The sequence below is a fragment of the Drosophila serrata genome, unplaced genomic scaffold (genome assembly GCF_035046125.1).
Source record: "Drosophila serrata isolate PLE 108 unplaced genomic scaffold, ASM3504612v1 contig_241, whole genome shotgun sequence".
NCBI classification, from domain to species: Eukaryota; Metazoa; Arthropoda; class Insecta; order Diptera; family Drosophilidae; genus Drosophila; species Drosophila serrata.
The window spans coordinates 2,844,021-2,858,314 of NW_028257139.1; the positions used below are offsets into that span (position 1 = coordinate 2,844,021).

General features: G+C 37.5%; 1 protein-coding gene across 1 annotated transcript in view; it reads left to right on the forward strand.

Annotated features, from left to right (window-relative positions):
- Cad87A (cadherin 87A) overlaps positions 1–14,294 on the forward strand; it is a 35,617-nt gene continuing 21,323 nt past the window's right edge. The window contains exon 1 of the mRNA XM_020957747.2: positions 1–30. The gene's annotated coding sequence lies outside the window, so the exon portion shown is untranslated. The remainder of the gene's footprint in view (positions 31–14,294) is intronic.

Here is a 14,294-nt window from a genome sequence, read left to right on the forward strand (position 1 = left end):
AATCAGTTGGAGTGATTGACAGTATTTAAGGTAAGAGCACTTTTCTTGTGGAGCTCTTAATTCAATTTAATATATGAAGGAGTATTATTTAATTTATTTTTCCCTCTCAATAAGATTCCATTAATTGAAAGTCTTTGGGTATTTTACCAGCTGTAAAGGTTCTTCTTTTCATGCAAATGTATATTTACTTTCATTCATTTCCCTTTTTGTTTGATTTAATGCCCTGTAATGGATTCAATCGGGATTCCGAATCCCCCAATGACTCATTAGGCTCCCAGAACAGAAATCAGAAAACTATGAACTGTAATTTGTGATTTGTTTATAGAAAAACCAAATATAACCTTATTAGTCATGATAAATAATTGAAGAAGTAATGAAAGGGAGTGTTTAATATAATTAATTATAGGTTTATACTACTTTATAAAAAACAAAATTAATTAATTGTATTGTGACCTTTTAATTTCAAGTTTGCTAACAAATGTTGGCATAACATTTTCCAGTTATAATTTCCCCTCGTACTCAGTCATCTTTCCTTAAGCTGAGCTGTCCTTTTTACACTTCCCAGAAAGTGAGGAAAGAACATCTTCATGAAGTTAATTACAAGGAAATTCTGCAGTGATTTTTGCTCGCCAGCTAGCAAAACGCCCCGAAACTGGCCATCGGCTCCAGATGCTACTTGGGACGAGAGCAGGGACGAGACTTACATTTTTCTTTTGCATTTTCCCTTTTTGTGCCATTTTCAAATGTAATTACATTTCATTTTTCTCGCTTCGCTCCTTTTCGCTCGCTCTTGGCTGCCGAGCTTAGTCTGAGTCGTTCATTATCCAGCCCTGTCCATAACATTTTGTTGCACAGTCGTCGCTAATCTTGGTCGACAAGGTTCCTTCTCCACTCCAGCAGAATCCCCTTGACTCTCAACTATCTGTCTCTGCTTCCTGGCGACTGTTTAAATGTCAGTTAAAATCCCATAAATTCGCCTTAAATGACTTCTGTCTGCCGCAATTTCGTTTGCCCAGCATTGCTGACCCTGGTTCGGATATGGGCAAGATGGCCAAGACGAATGGCCAAGAGGAATTGCAGTTGGCTGGGAAGCTGGGCTGAATTAGCTCACACAAAAATCGTTGTCTCCTCGTAACTTTGACTTTAATTCATTCCATGTTGTCTTTCTTTTTTTTTTTGTTAGCTTAGCAAGAAAGATAAGAAAGCGTTTTTATACATCCATCTTACTTGGCCAAGAATCAGTTGGCAAGAAGAATAAGAACTCGGAGCTTTCTTACTGACCAACCTACATCTAGCAGCTAGCAACTAACAACTTGCAACGTGCAATGTGCAACTTGCAGCTTGCAACTTGTGCAATTGGTTCAATAAACTCATTAAATGCTTTCAACTTTTTGTTTCCAGTTTTTAAAAGTTTTATTTTTTTCTTATTTTTTGTCCCTATTCATTGTCCTTCGCGAAAAAGTTTTCCGGGCAGAAATGGCGGTCATTCGGTCGCCTTTTGGCTCGTTTTCAACTTGTCGCATTATCCCTTTTATTGTCGTCGACATTTGCAACGCATTATCCTTGGCAGCTATTTTTGTTTTGTCTGTTGAATGGGAGTGCTTTCCCCCCCATTTTTTGTCGCTTTTTTTAATGCCTCGGGTGAAGGTTTCATAACTTCGTTTGGAAGTTTGACTCATGCGTGGCATAAAAAGAAATATTTTGTTTCAGTTGGATAGCATCAAAAGGAATTTACAAAAAGCCTATTATGACAAAATTGAAACCCTAGAAAATTCAGTCTGTGAATTAGTTAAAAATGGAATTTAAAACATCATTTCCATACTTTGGTTATTAGTTAAGCGTGAATATGACTTTGTTGTCTTTAATATACAATTTCTTATGAATTAATCACGTTTAATATAAAATACCTACCGCTAGTTTCTTATTTTTAAAGCTAATATAAATCTTTCATTTAAAATGTATAAAAAAATGTATATAAACCATTTGCCATGATCTCATTCGCACTTGTTCCCCTTGCCAATAAATATTTGGCCCAGAAACCATTTAACTTATTTGCCTATTTCTGGCTGACTGGCTGGCTTTGTTCCTTTGGTCCTTTTGCCTTGTTGGCCCCTTGCCAAGCTGTTGGCAAACAATAAATTTTGTGGGTGAATTTAAGCGCGGCCACATTTTAATTTGTGGCAGCAACAGCCGCAGCATCAGGAGCAGCAGTAGCAGCAGGAGAATCCGTACGAGTTTATGGAAAAGGCAGCCAGGCAGCAGCAGCTTCCGATTCTATGCCTCAGCCTAACACCTTGGTTGCCTTTCTGGCTCCTGCTCCCAATCCTCTGGCATTCTGGAAAACCGCAGCATTCATCGTTGCCTGGCTGCGGCTAAAGCCACAACCATAACTATGATAACGAGTGGCTCAGACTTGGGGGACTTGGGAGGGCAATGTCAATTTATTTGTTGTGCCACCAACCGCAGCTGGCTTGGCTGCCTTGTGTTGTGATTCTTTTGGAGGTTTTGCCAATTTGTCGGTTTCCTTTTCTGGTTTTTACTTGTATTTTTTATATACGTTACTTTTTTTCTAGGAGTAACGTGGAAATTTCTTATGAAAACTTTGTTTACAACAATCAACCCGGAGTCACCCCGCCTTAGCTCTTCCCAAAATTCCCGCTTACTTGCACTTACTTCACCAGTATTGAGTTGACAATATTTTTAATAGAAACCCTCAGACTGGCAGCCAAAGTTTTCCTTTACTAGGAGAGAACGCAGGAGCAAAGTTGGCAGTCTTCCGGCTGTGTTTGTGTTTCAATTTGTGTGCCTTTTATAAAATTATGCACTTTTGCCAGCTTTGCCAGCTGGAGAAATGCACAAGTTTGGCAACAATGTGGAGCCAATTGAGTTGCAGCTTTTCGGATTTTTATGTCACAATGTCAAGTTGCATTTTATGTAGAATAATATGGAATTTATCATATATATAAGTAGTTTGTTTTAATTACTAACTAATTTATTAGCCTTTTCTGAGGACTTTAACAAGGAATCTCCTTTTAATTGTCTAATTCATTTTCTCCATGTAATTTGCAATGCTAATCCCCAAGGCAACTGCATTTCCGATTTGGATTTTAGCTTTGATTACTAAACCATTTGCAATTGCCGTAAAGAGCAGTTGGAATTTGTATTACTTTTTCTTCCATTCGTTTACACTTTGCTCCCTCCATTTGGGAGTCCATAAACAGTCGGTGTCCCCACCCTTTGGGCCATTAATTTCTGGCTTAGCCAGAGGAGAGTCAGAGGAGAAAGAGAAAAGTACCAGGGCACAGAGGTTCGTATTATGGCCAACGCAATCCCATCATCCATCGAAGGCCATAAAAGTTGGAATGCGAATGAGAATGAAATGTTTCACTCGCAATTTGCGCCGTGTTTTTGTCGCTCATTAAAAGCTGTCAATGGTTCATCATTGTAATTAAACAAGGCCTGCTGAGATAAGAGTGTAGATGGTGTGAATTATATTGGGGGTTGGTTTATCCCTTACACGCACAATCATTTATACAATTTAAAAAATTAATTTCTTGGTGACAATAAAATCTTGCCACCTTTCCACTCTTCTGCCTCTCTTTTCTTATGCCTTTGACAATTTGTAGTCCTTCTTGTGCCGCTTTTATTGCAGCAGAGAGTTTCCTTGGAGCCGAAGTGTGTAATAAAGCTCAGTTGATAAATGTATATATATATATAAGGTGATCTCAGACTATATGGCTTGGAGGTGCGGCCAGTAAGCTGCCATTCGGGGACTGCAGTTTTCTCCACTGCAACAGCGATTATAATGGGACAATGTAAGGATTCGTCCTGGGAGTCCTTTTGCCGCAGCGCCATTGTCGATGATAAATGGAAATGGAATAAGAAAAGAAAGAGGAAAAGCGTGTGGAATTTCCTTTACTAAAAAAAAAATTTTAATTTAAGTTGAGCAAAATGTCAGTGAATAAATTTAATTTAATGAAAGGAATTGGGAGAAAATATTTTATGCTTGTGAAAGTCACTTTTTAGTCTAACAATAATCAAATTATGAAGTACTTAAATCGTTTATTTTTTTAGGCAATAAGGAATCCCTGCTTTACTTAATAAGTAACTATAACCAAAACCCTATTATCCTTATTTCGTCCTTCCTTTATCTCCGCAAACCCAACCAAAACTAGCCAGTTGAGACCTTAATAAGCTGATCATAAAAGCATAAACCGATTCGAAAACTATCCAATAAAGTAAAAGGCTAATAAAAACCGAGAATATTCAAGAAGCCAGGCTGGTGCTCCTTCTCCACTTGGTGCTGGATATCCGTGTTGGCTTCTCCTTCCTCCCAAAAAATACAGCTTAATGCATTATGAGCTTTTTGGCCTTTTATGCTACCAAAAGCCGGCATCCGGCAGGCTTCTCTTTCCACTTGAGTTGTGTCAATCCTCGGCTAAGACTCTGTTGCCACAATCAAGTTCATTGGCCAAATCCGACCGCACACACACACATAGAGAATACGAACAAATGTTGGGGAGAGAAGGACTTATTGTGAAGTATCTATAAAAGTCATTAGACTTAAAGTTTTTAGTGTCCCCTTGGAGCCCAGCTTCTCCGAAGTGAGGTGCGAACGACTCGGGGGGTTAACCTGAAGTGATTTCACACACGTCCCACCACAGCTTGCCATTTTTATTGTTTGCAAAAAGGGGACCAAGAAGGAAAGGCAGGAGAAAGGATATAGTAGGAGCGACCGCCGGGACATATGTGTGGGCAAGGCATGTGAGCAACTCGATAAATCAATATTTGAGTGTGTCTATGCCTTGAGTTTTATCCCCTTCTTTTGCTCTGTCTCCGCAGTAAATGCAATTGTCTCTGGTGAAAGGCGGCAGTAAAGATTGGTTGGAGGCAACTTGAATCCTGGACGCAGGACGTGGCTTGGGACGAGGATATGTCTGCCGGTGGCTGCTGAGCCCGTGGCATTTGAGGAAATGACAGATAAATTTGCTTTTAAAGCCCTTTAAGTGTCGCGCGTTGAGTGAAAGCCAAAAACAAGGATATCCACCCAGAGGCATGGGGGGCAATGGGGCTCTGGCCTCTCCGCAAAATCCGGAAAAGGACGTAACGCTCGCATCGATATATGGTGTATGGGTGTGTCCTGTATAGCTGTATGTGCCTGTTTTTTTTTTTTTTTTTTTTTTTGCCTGTCTGCAGAGGAGATGATTGCCGGCCAAATGTGTGGGGGAATATAGAGGATGGCAAAGCCATCGAATTTCGCTCATAAAATATTTCAATATTGTAACAGATTTTTTCCTTTCGGCTTTTCTTTTTTTATATGGGCGGTTTTTGTCATTACTTGCGTATTTGTTGAGCATATTTCATTGTTTTTTTTTTCCCAAGCGCTGTGTCAACTTCAAACAAGATGCAACCAAAAATAAAGTACACCACAGCTTAACACAAAATAGGACGAAACCCGGCTACGCTTTTTGTTCTATCTTTTGGGCTTAAATTGATATAAATCGAATGAAAAATGAGTAAAAAGTATTAAAAAATAGCAAAAAATATAGAGTATTAAAAATGTATGTATCTATATAGTTGTGTATTCGTTGGCCGCTAATGCTAAAAGTGTAGCAAAGCGAAAGGATGTTTTGCGTCCTCAAGTGGCTAGCCTCCAAATGTATGCTACAAATAATCTGTTTCTGTTTTCCTTGCTGTGTTCGTGTGTTGTTGGTTTTTTTTTCACTCTGTATGTGTGAGTGAGTGTGCAACATTTACATTTGCATTAAATTTCAATTCGCCAAAGAGCTACGAGTAAATGGCTAAAGGGACTCCTCCCTCCGATTTACCAGTGAATTTATAACTAAATCCCTGGCATAAGCAGCTGAAATCCAATGGCATTTGCCATGTTAACCCCGCTCCTCCATCCGGAGCAGTCAGCCAGCCAGGGAGCCCAGCCTGCTAGCTCGGTGATGCCCACAAAGGAAGTCAGCCGCCGGAGGACGCTTGTTGGCCATATGTTGACTGGCGGCTGGCAAATCCGCCGTAATTTGAATAGGACTACAAGCGGCGGAATAAAATTCGATTCAGATTCCGTGGAATCTATTTAATGGCATCCAAAAAGAGCGACAAGGATCCAAAGGGTTTTGGCCGATCGAAATCGAAAATGGGGAATTTAATTCTATTATATGTAGTAACTATTTGGTTAACCTAGAAAGGCAAAGGAAAGAGTGAAGTTTGGGGACTTAATTTGATTGCCGCAATTGTCTTATTTACTTTTTGTAGTAATTAATACTTTTTAAATAACGTTTTATTCAAAAAAATCTTTGCTTTATGAGTGCTTTAATACTTTAATTAAATAATAATAAATGGAATTTTTTACATTTGATGCAAATTAATAAAAAATACGCATTTCGTTCAACAAATACTGTGATATAAATAAATCTCTTACATTCAATTTTTCCTTTTTTGTATTCATTTAATTTCAGTTACTGTTTTTAGGGATTTGTGGATTTCGTGTTGGTCAAATAAAGCCCTTTATTATCCATACACATTGTCACTGTTCTATCCTATTCACTTTTTACATGATTTCGATGTATGTATAGTGTCCGGGGAACCCACACATTGATTTTCACCCTCTTGACATGTTCGACTCATTAAGCTGTCATTTCCCGTAGTTTTGTAGATTTGTTTGGCTCTATGTAGTTACAAATCAATTTTGGGATTGATGTATGGACAATACCATACATAAAGCATGTATTTTATGTGCACTCTTCCCCTCTTTTACTTCCTTTTTTATCACATCTGCAGTTTGGTTCTGCGCAATTTTATTTTGACCCTTTTTTTTTGTTTTTGATAAGTGCACTTCATGTCCAAGGCGACGTACGTGTGTCCATTTAGTTTTCTATCTTTACACTGGGAAAACAATTGAATTAGTATATATATACATAAATAATATTAATAATTGTTCTTTATTATAGAAATAAATATTTTTAGTCTTGCAGATTATTTTAGTTTCACTCAGAAGCTTGCAACGCAGTGAAGGAGTCGTTTCCGACCACACAAAGCATATATATTCTTGATCAGATTTAAGGGCTGTTTCGATATAGCTATGTCCGGTCGAAAAATAAATTTTTGAAATTTTATCGAAAATTGGAAAGTTTTTTAAAATTGTCAAAACTTGACAAAATATAGGATTTTTTAAATTTATAAACTAGGTATGCAAATGACCGTACAAAAACTAGCACAGAAAACCTTCCCGAATTCAACTTAATACATTTTCGATTTAGTTATGATATTTGAAAAATTTTAATTTACCCAAAAAAAATAATACATAAAAAACGATTTAATATACCTGGAATACTACTATTTTTTTAGGTTTTTCTTGAAAGTATAGAAAGGCCAAAAAGCCAATGAGTGCCAAAAATCATAGTTATACCATAGGGTATACCAACTATGGTTTCTCAGAGTGAGCTCTCTTTCCTGTTTTTTAAATAAATCATAATAAACCTTTACTTACTGTTGTTTTTTTCTATCTGCACATGTGTCAGTTTGTATATGTTTATACTCATGTGAGCAGTGAAATATATAGAAGTGGTATAAGTGCTCCCTGAAATCACTTCCAAAGCTCGACGTTACCAGAGCTCCTTGCCCCTCCCCCTTGCCTCGCATTTTCCACCCACTTCCTTCCACTTGCACTTTGGTGACTTTGCCGTCTTCTTATTTTTCGTCGCCCCCGTCAAAGTCGTCTCCATCATCATCATCATCCTTATAGAGCTCTCTCTCTACGATTTTCCCATGGTCGGTTTTCTTTTTTGTTATTGTTTGTTAATATATAGTTCTGCTTACTGCTCTAGTTGTTGCTATTTTTCCTTGGATGCTGCTGTGTGTATGTATTTTACTCACGTAATAACGATAATAACGCTCATTTCTTTATACTTTTTTGCGAACCACTTCCGAGCTCCCCTTTTTCTTATATATTGTATTTTTTTTTCTTTTTGGGTGAAGCAGGGCAAGATGTCGTCGAGAGTTGTTGTGTGTGGATGCTGCTGCTGCTGTCATGTAATTCTCTTACAGCTTTAGTAGCATAATATTTATTGTGAAATTTTTTGCAGGGTATGAGAAAGCTTTCCGCGAGGTATATTAAATACAGATGAAGACTAGATTTCATAGTTAACGATAGAAGAAAAACTTATACCTATTTAGAATTCTAAAGAAAAGTAAGATAGATGAAAACTATCTAATTATTTTCTAGTATATTAAATAAACAATGTTTCCTGTACATTTCTTTAACAAAAGTTACAAATATCAAGTACCCACACGTCGTATACTTGATAATTTCCAAGCATCTTTGCCGCTTTTGAAGCATCAAATGCTCTTAACTGTTTCTCTCTGCCAATCTTTTCCTCTTGTGCTTTTCCCATTGTGACACACATAGAAGGGGGGGGGAGGTGGTCTGAGGATGGAAAAATTTATGGAACAAAAAGAAAAGCAGACAAATTGATAAAAAGTCACAAAATGAAGTCCAAAGCAAATCACAATAACAGCCACACAAACACGAAAAGTCGATAGAATTCTATGTCATCACTACAAGTTCTTGTTATTTTTACGGATTTAGTTTTTGGTTGAATTTAATGTTTGTTTTCTTTACGTTTTGTTTGTTTTTATTCTTATTTCATAAGCAAATATTCGGTTTATGGAGTCATGGTCACGTATTGAGTTGCAGTGGATCATATCTACGTGGTTTTCCTTCTATGACCTCAGACAACACGCGCCGGAAAGAGAAGTGTTTACTTGGCATTAGTAGATTGATGTTGGATTCGTTCATTAAAAAATGAGATAAGTGTGGTTTTCATTAAGTAAAATAACCGGGGGTTTTTATGTGAGAAAATTCATAACCATTTTTTTTATAAAAGTCTGAAAGTTTTTTATTTTTGTAATGATAAAAGTGTTTTCCCTAATTCAACTTTACTTTTAAACGCAGCTTCTTAATTCCTACTTAAGCCCACATTTTTGCTTATATTAAATCAATGCCAAGTAATTGACCAGAGGTCACCCATACACACATAATTCATATAACCGGTGTCACGAACTAATTGAATTATATTTATGTTCAATTAAAGCCATGCTAAGTATGTATGCCTCCTCTGCCCCACATCTTCATTAATTTCTTTCTGTGAATGTGTGTGTTTGTTACATGATAATTACCCGTCCGTTATCAGACATAATTGAACTGCAGTCAATGGCAGTCAGTTTAAGCCACATATTACATACATACACTTGCCAATAGCCTGGAAATATATAATTTATACTTACATTATGTGGCCTGGCGTTGTGTATGTAGGGGCATGTTTGCATTTTGCCATTTCAGACGCATTAGAGGCAATCAGGCACTGATGTGTCTTTCGGCAATTTGTGTAATGCAATGTTTGATGTTTACCATTCAATGTTCGTTCCATTATTTCACCAGAGTGAAAAGTTGTATAGCCTGGTGTCTTGTGCCTTGTAATTATGTGGGTGGCATTTTGGGGCACGTACTACAAACAAAAACCGATGGCTAGGACGCATAAAATATAAAATACTTATCGGCTTTTGCTCTCTCACCTGTAGGGGAGCTGTGGAAAATCCTGCCATGCCCTAAGTAGTCATCATCAGTCATGCGTGCGCAGATATTTTAAGTGCTTCCTCCTGGAACGTGCCTTCGAGCAGCTTCAGCGCCATCTCCTGCTGTTCCTTCTAATTCTCCTCCTCTTTTCAAATTCAGGCAGAAAATGAGATGATGGGCCAAGGAGTCAAATGCCCTGGTATTATATTATAATGTCTATGCTTATATCCTTCCTGGTTCACAGTACTGGGAATATTTCCCCAATCCTTTAGGCCTGTTCCGGCTGCATTGCCCCACTTAAGGGCCATAATGAATGGGGCACTTGAAGCGCGTGAATCGATGTGAAATAGTCGAAGAGGAGCTGGCCAACTGCAATTGAGCTGAAAGCTAGTGATTATCGATGTGGCGAGAAAATCCAAAGGGGCGAAATGTAATAGGATTATACTTGGAGAAAAGCATCTGTATCTGATGATAAATATACTTTGTTAATTGCTTAAGGTTTATTTCTCTCACAAAATGGTTTCATTTTTGGAATAAATAATCATTTGTACTGGTAATTTGATGATAATAACTGCATTTTACATTTGATTTTAATATGTATTCCAAGGTTTTAAGCTAGCTTATAATGTTTGTGCTCTCACGCTGTAATCAGAGGTACACATATCCTGTTTAACTCTCAAATAGTATGCATAAATCCACAAAAATCCATTGCAATAATGCATTCGCTGTGGCCTGCCATTCCTGATGTTCCTCTGGGTGTTATTATTCCCCGTGTTCCTGATTTTGGTTTGTTGGTTTTGTGGCTTTATAACAGGTTGGCTTCTGCGCATCCAGAGACAAAAGCCGTGATGCTGCACTGGTTAAGCCGCCTTTGTTGCTGTTGTCCTTGCTGTGCGGGAGCTGGTTCTGCTGATAATGGTATTGCTATTAAAGTGGCCAAGGATGGAGCACAGAAAATCCCAGAGCAGCACTAGGAAAATTCTTCTCCTCACACATTTTTGTATACGCTTCTACCCCCTCAGGAGGACAATGAGTTTAGAACAAATACACAAAAATAAAGAAAAATTGCTGATTTTTCGTTATTCTCTTGTTGGTTGTAGAAAAACATGCTGCATTAGAAGCTGTCACAAAACAAGTAAACAAACCAACAATTAACCCTCTGATGGCGAATGGGTTGCGATAGGAACTTGGAAGTATAAAGAATGTATTTATAAGGGAAATTTTTATACAGCTTTGATAAAATATGCTGTAATTTGCTCTTATTTTCGCCTAAAGAAATTAATTAAGAATGATGGCTAATCATATTGTTAAAATGTAATCTTTATTAAAATGTATTTAAAATATTTCATTTACTTTAAGAATCCTTTAATAATAATAATAGCTTAAAATTAAATATATTTAAAAATATATTTCATGGGTTAAAACTCGACCATAGTCCCCAACTAATACATTACGGGTCATTTATTTGAAATGCTCTCATCTTGCCTAAGCTCTCGTCCCTCGTCCTTATTCGTCCTCTAACCCTCCCTGCCAAAGTATTCCCCGGAGCTGATTGTCAAGTGTATGAAATATATCAAAAATTTGGCTGTGTTTGACAAGCAGTCAAACTCCTTGAGCGGCCGCTCGTCAAGAGGGCTGGGAAATCTGCCTCTCGACGGCACTTTCCCGGCATCCCGACCCAAACCCATTTCCACAGTTTTCCCCGCTCCGAAAGAGGAGAACAAAAAGGGAGGCAACAGCAACAGAAAAAAAATAAGAGGAATTCGCAAGAAATTTCATTTCCTGATGCTCAACTGGAAAACGGAGGACTCGTACTGGCTGGCAGTGGAGAGGGATCCAAAACCCAGACTCCGGACTCCGGACTCCTGGACTCAGGCCACGAGCTATACTCATTTGGCTTTAACATAAAACCAATTTAAACTTGGCCAACTGGGCGGATGGGTCTTCGGGCGGACTGTTTAACGTTCCTCAATATGCAGACAGACAATAACAAACTACCGCGCCAAAAAACGAAAACGATAACGGCGAACCATTTTAATTTCATTTCAGAGCCGTAATTTTAAGTTCGAGTTGCGCGCTCCAGCTCGCCCAGTTTCCACCTGTCCTTGGGGCTGACTGGGACTACCTGCCACTTAATACTCGTGGGAAAACAACAATGGTAATCCTCCCACACAAAAAAAAGAGGAAGAAAAAACAGCAAGCTTGGCAAACAGCTGAAGGAGAAACTTGATAATAACTCGAACTCGAACTCGCTTGCTTTCTGGCTTTATTCCTTAAGACCCAAAAGTTTCCCCAAGGAGGAGGTGGCAGTGGCTGCGGATGTGGCACGTTCGCACCCATCCCCTTTCCGCTCATCCCGTTTGTCTTTCATAATTGCGGAGGATTGTGAAAATTAAGCGACTTGCTCTCATAATAAAAACCCAAACCCAGCCTCCCCCTATGATAACGATTAAGGCCACAGATTTATTTTAGACAAGGACACCACACCTCACACACCACACCGTTGTACGTGTGTAAGGACATGTGATTGTGGCCTAGCCCCCAACAGGTGACACACTCAAGCTACCCCCATGCTCCCTCCTTTGACTTAGTTAAGTGCAAGTGCAATTTAAATTCCAAATTTGTTAAACTGTCACAAGTGTTTTGAATACGAAATGAGGAAGTCTTCTATGAAGACAGCGCCTGACGTAAACATAATGTGTGTTTTTGGATAGGAAAATGCAAATCGTAGAGTATTTTGTAGCTGATTCTAAGTCTGTCATAAAGCCTTGGAATGTATAAAAAAACAGCTCGTAGTTAAGATAAACAAAGAATTTATAATTAGCCATGATGTCATTTTCGGCTACAACTCATTTATTCTACAAGGCTATTAAGCTTTAAAATCATTTTTATACCCTTGCAGGGTATTATAATTTCAGTCAGAAGTTTGCAACGCAGTGAAGGAGGCACCTCCGACTATATAAAGTATATATATTCTTGATCAGGATCAACAGCCGAGTCGATCTAGCCATGTCCGTCTGTCCGTCTGTCCGTCTGTCCGTCTGTCCGTCTGTCCGTTTCTACGCAAACTAGTCTCTCAGTTTTGAAGCTATCTGAATGAAACTTTGTAGTTAGCCTTCTATATACTCTCACTCGTATATATGTCGGAACGGGCCGGATCGGACGACTATATCATATAGCTGCCATAGGAATGATCGGAAAATTTTTACAAAAAAATTTTTAACTTTTTCAGTTTTCAATAGAATTGGATCAAATTTGAGATATAGCCATTTTACTATACTCTACAATTTTGCATAAAATTTTATGAAAATCGGACTACTATATCATATAGCTCCCATAGGAACGATCGATAAATTAATACAATTAAATTTATAACCTTTTCAGTTTTCAACTGATTTTCATCAAATTTTAGGTATAGGCATTTAATTTAAGTCTTAAATTTTGTGGTAAATCTCATGAAAATCGGACGACTATATCATATAGGTGCCATACAAACGATCGTTTGATGTGGAGGAAAAATGCAAATCAGTGAATGTAAAACTGTAAATATAATATGTATAGGTGAATGAAATGAAAGCAGGTATTACTTCATTGTTTTTTAACACAAAGATATATAATTTGTATTGTATGGTTTTTTATTCATAGAAGTTCTATCTGCAAGGGTATATAAACTTCGGCGTGCCGAAGTTAGCTTCCTTTCTTGTTAATTAATCGTTTTTAAATAAAGATGACTGCAACTCCTAAAAAAATATAATTTTATTAACTTACACGACTGATTTCACACACTATGAACTATATATATTACTGATCTGCATCATCAGCAGAGTAGATCTAGCCATTCTGGCTAAATAACAAAGCTTATAATATTCGTTTGACAATTTTTGCTAGAAATCTAAAATTAAAAAACTCATAACCAAGACAAAAATCATTAATTTTAATTCGAAATCACTCCTATATTAGTTTTTAGTAGTTTAATAAATCAGATACTCAATTTGAAATTTTGAAAAATTATGATTTTTATAAATTTTTGAAAATGTTAACGATGGCAGGGCTATTTTGACTCGGCTATCGATGCTGATTAAGAAAATATATGGATTATTGGTTCGGAAATGACTCCTTTACTGATTTTTAAGCTTCTGACTGAAATTATATTACCCTGCAAGGACACAAATATTTTAAAATTTTTTCAACTTGGCGGCAGTTTTATAAGCCTAATAAAAACTAATACAGAAAAAAATTAAAAGTAATGGTTTCTTGGCGTAGTTGTTATGATTTTAAAAGCCTTCTCTTTATTCTTCCAAACCTTATTATTATACAAAACTCTAAAAATATTTCTTTTGGCAGGATTTTACGAAAGCTAGTTAAGCTAGCGTAGTTTCGAATACTTCGTTTTTAACTACAATCAAAAGTTTTCCTGTATATACATTTTTTATTAGGTTTATGCTTTCGTGACGGCCTGTTCGTGGCTTATATGGATTGTGCCAGACCCGGCTAGGCATAATTATACAGTGAAAATCTGTGAAATTTTGAAGGGGCCATGGGAGATGGGCTCTCTGAGCGATGGGTGTTTTGGATCGGTACTTTTAAAAGCTGAGGAGGGGTAGCCAGGCAGGTGAAACGTGAAAATTGCTTAGCAAAAAAAAAGAAAGAACAAGGAAGAAATAAAAACACAAACCAAAAGAAAAAGGAGGAAACTTTGACTTTTGAGCAT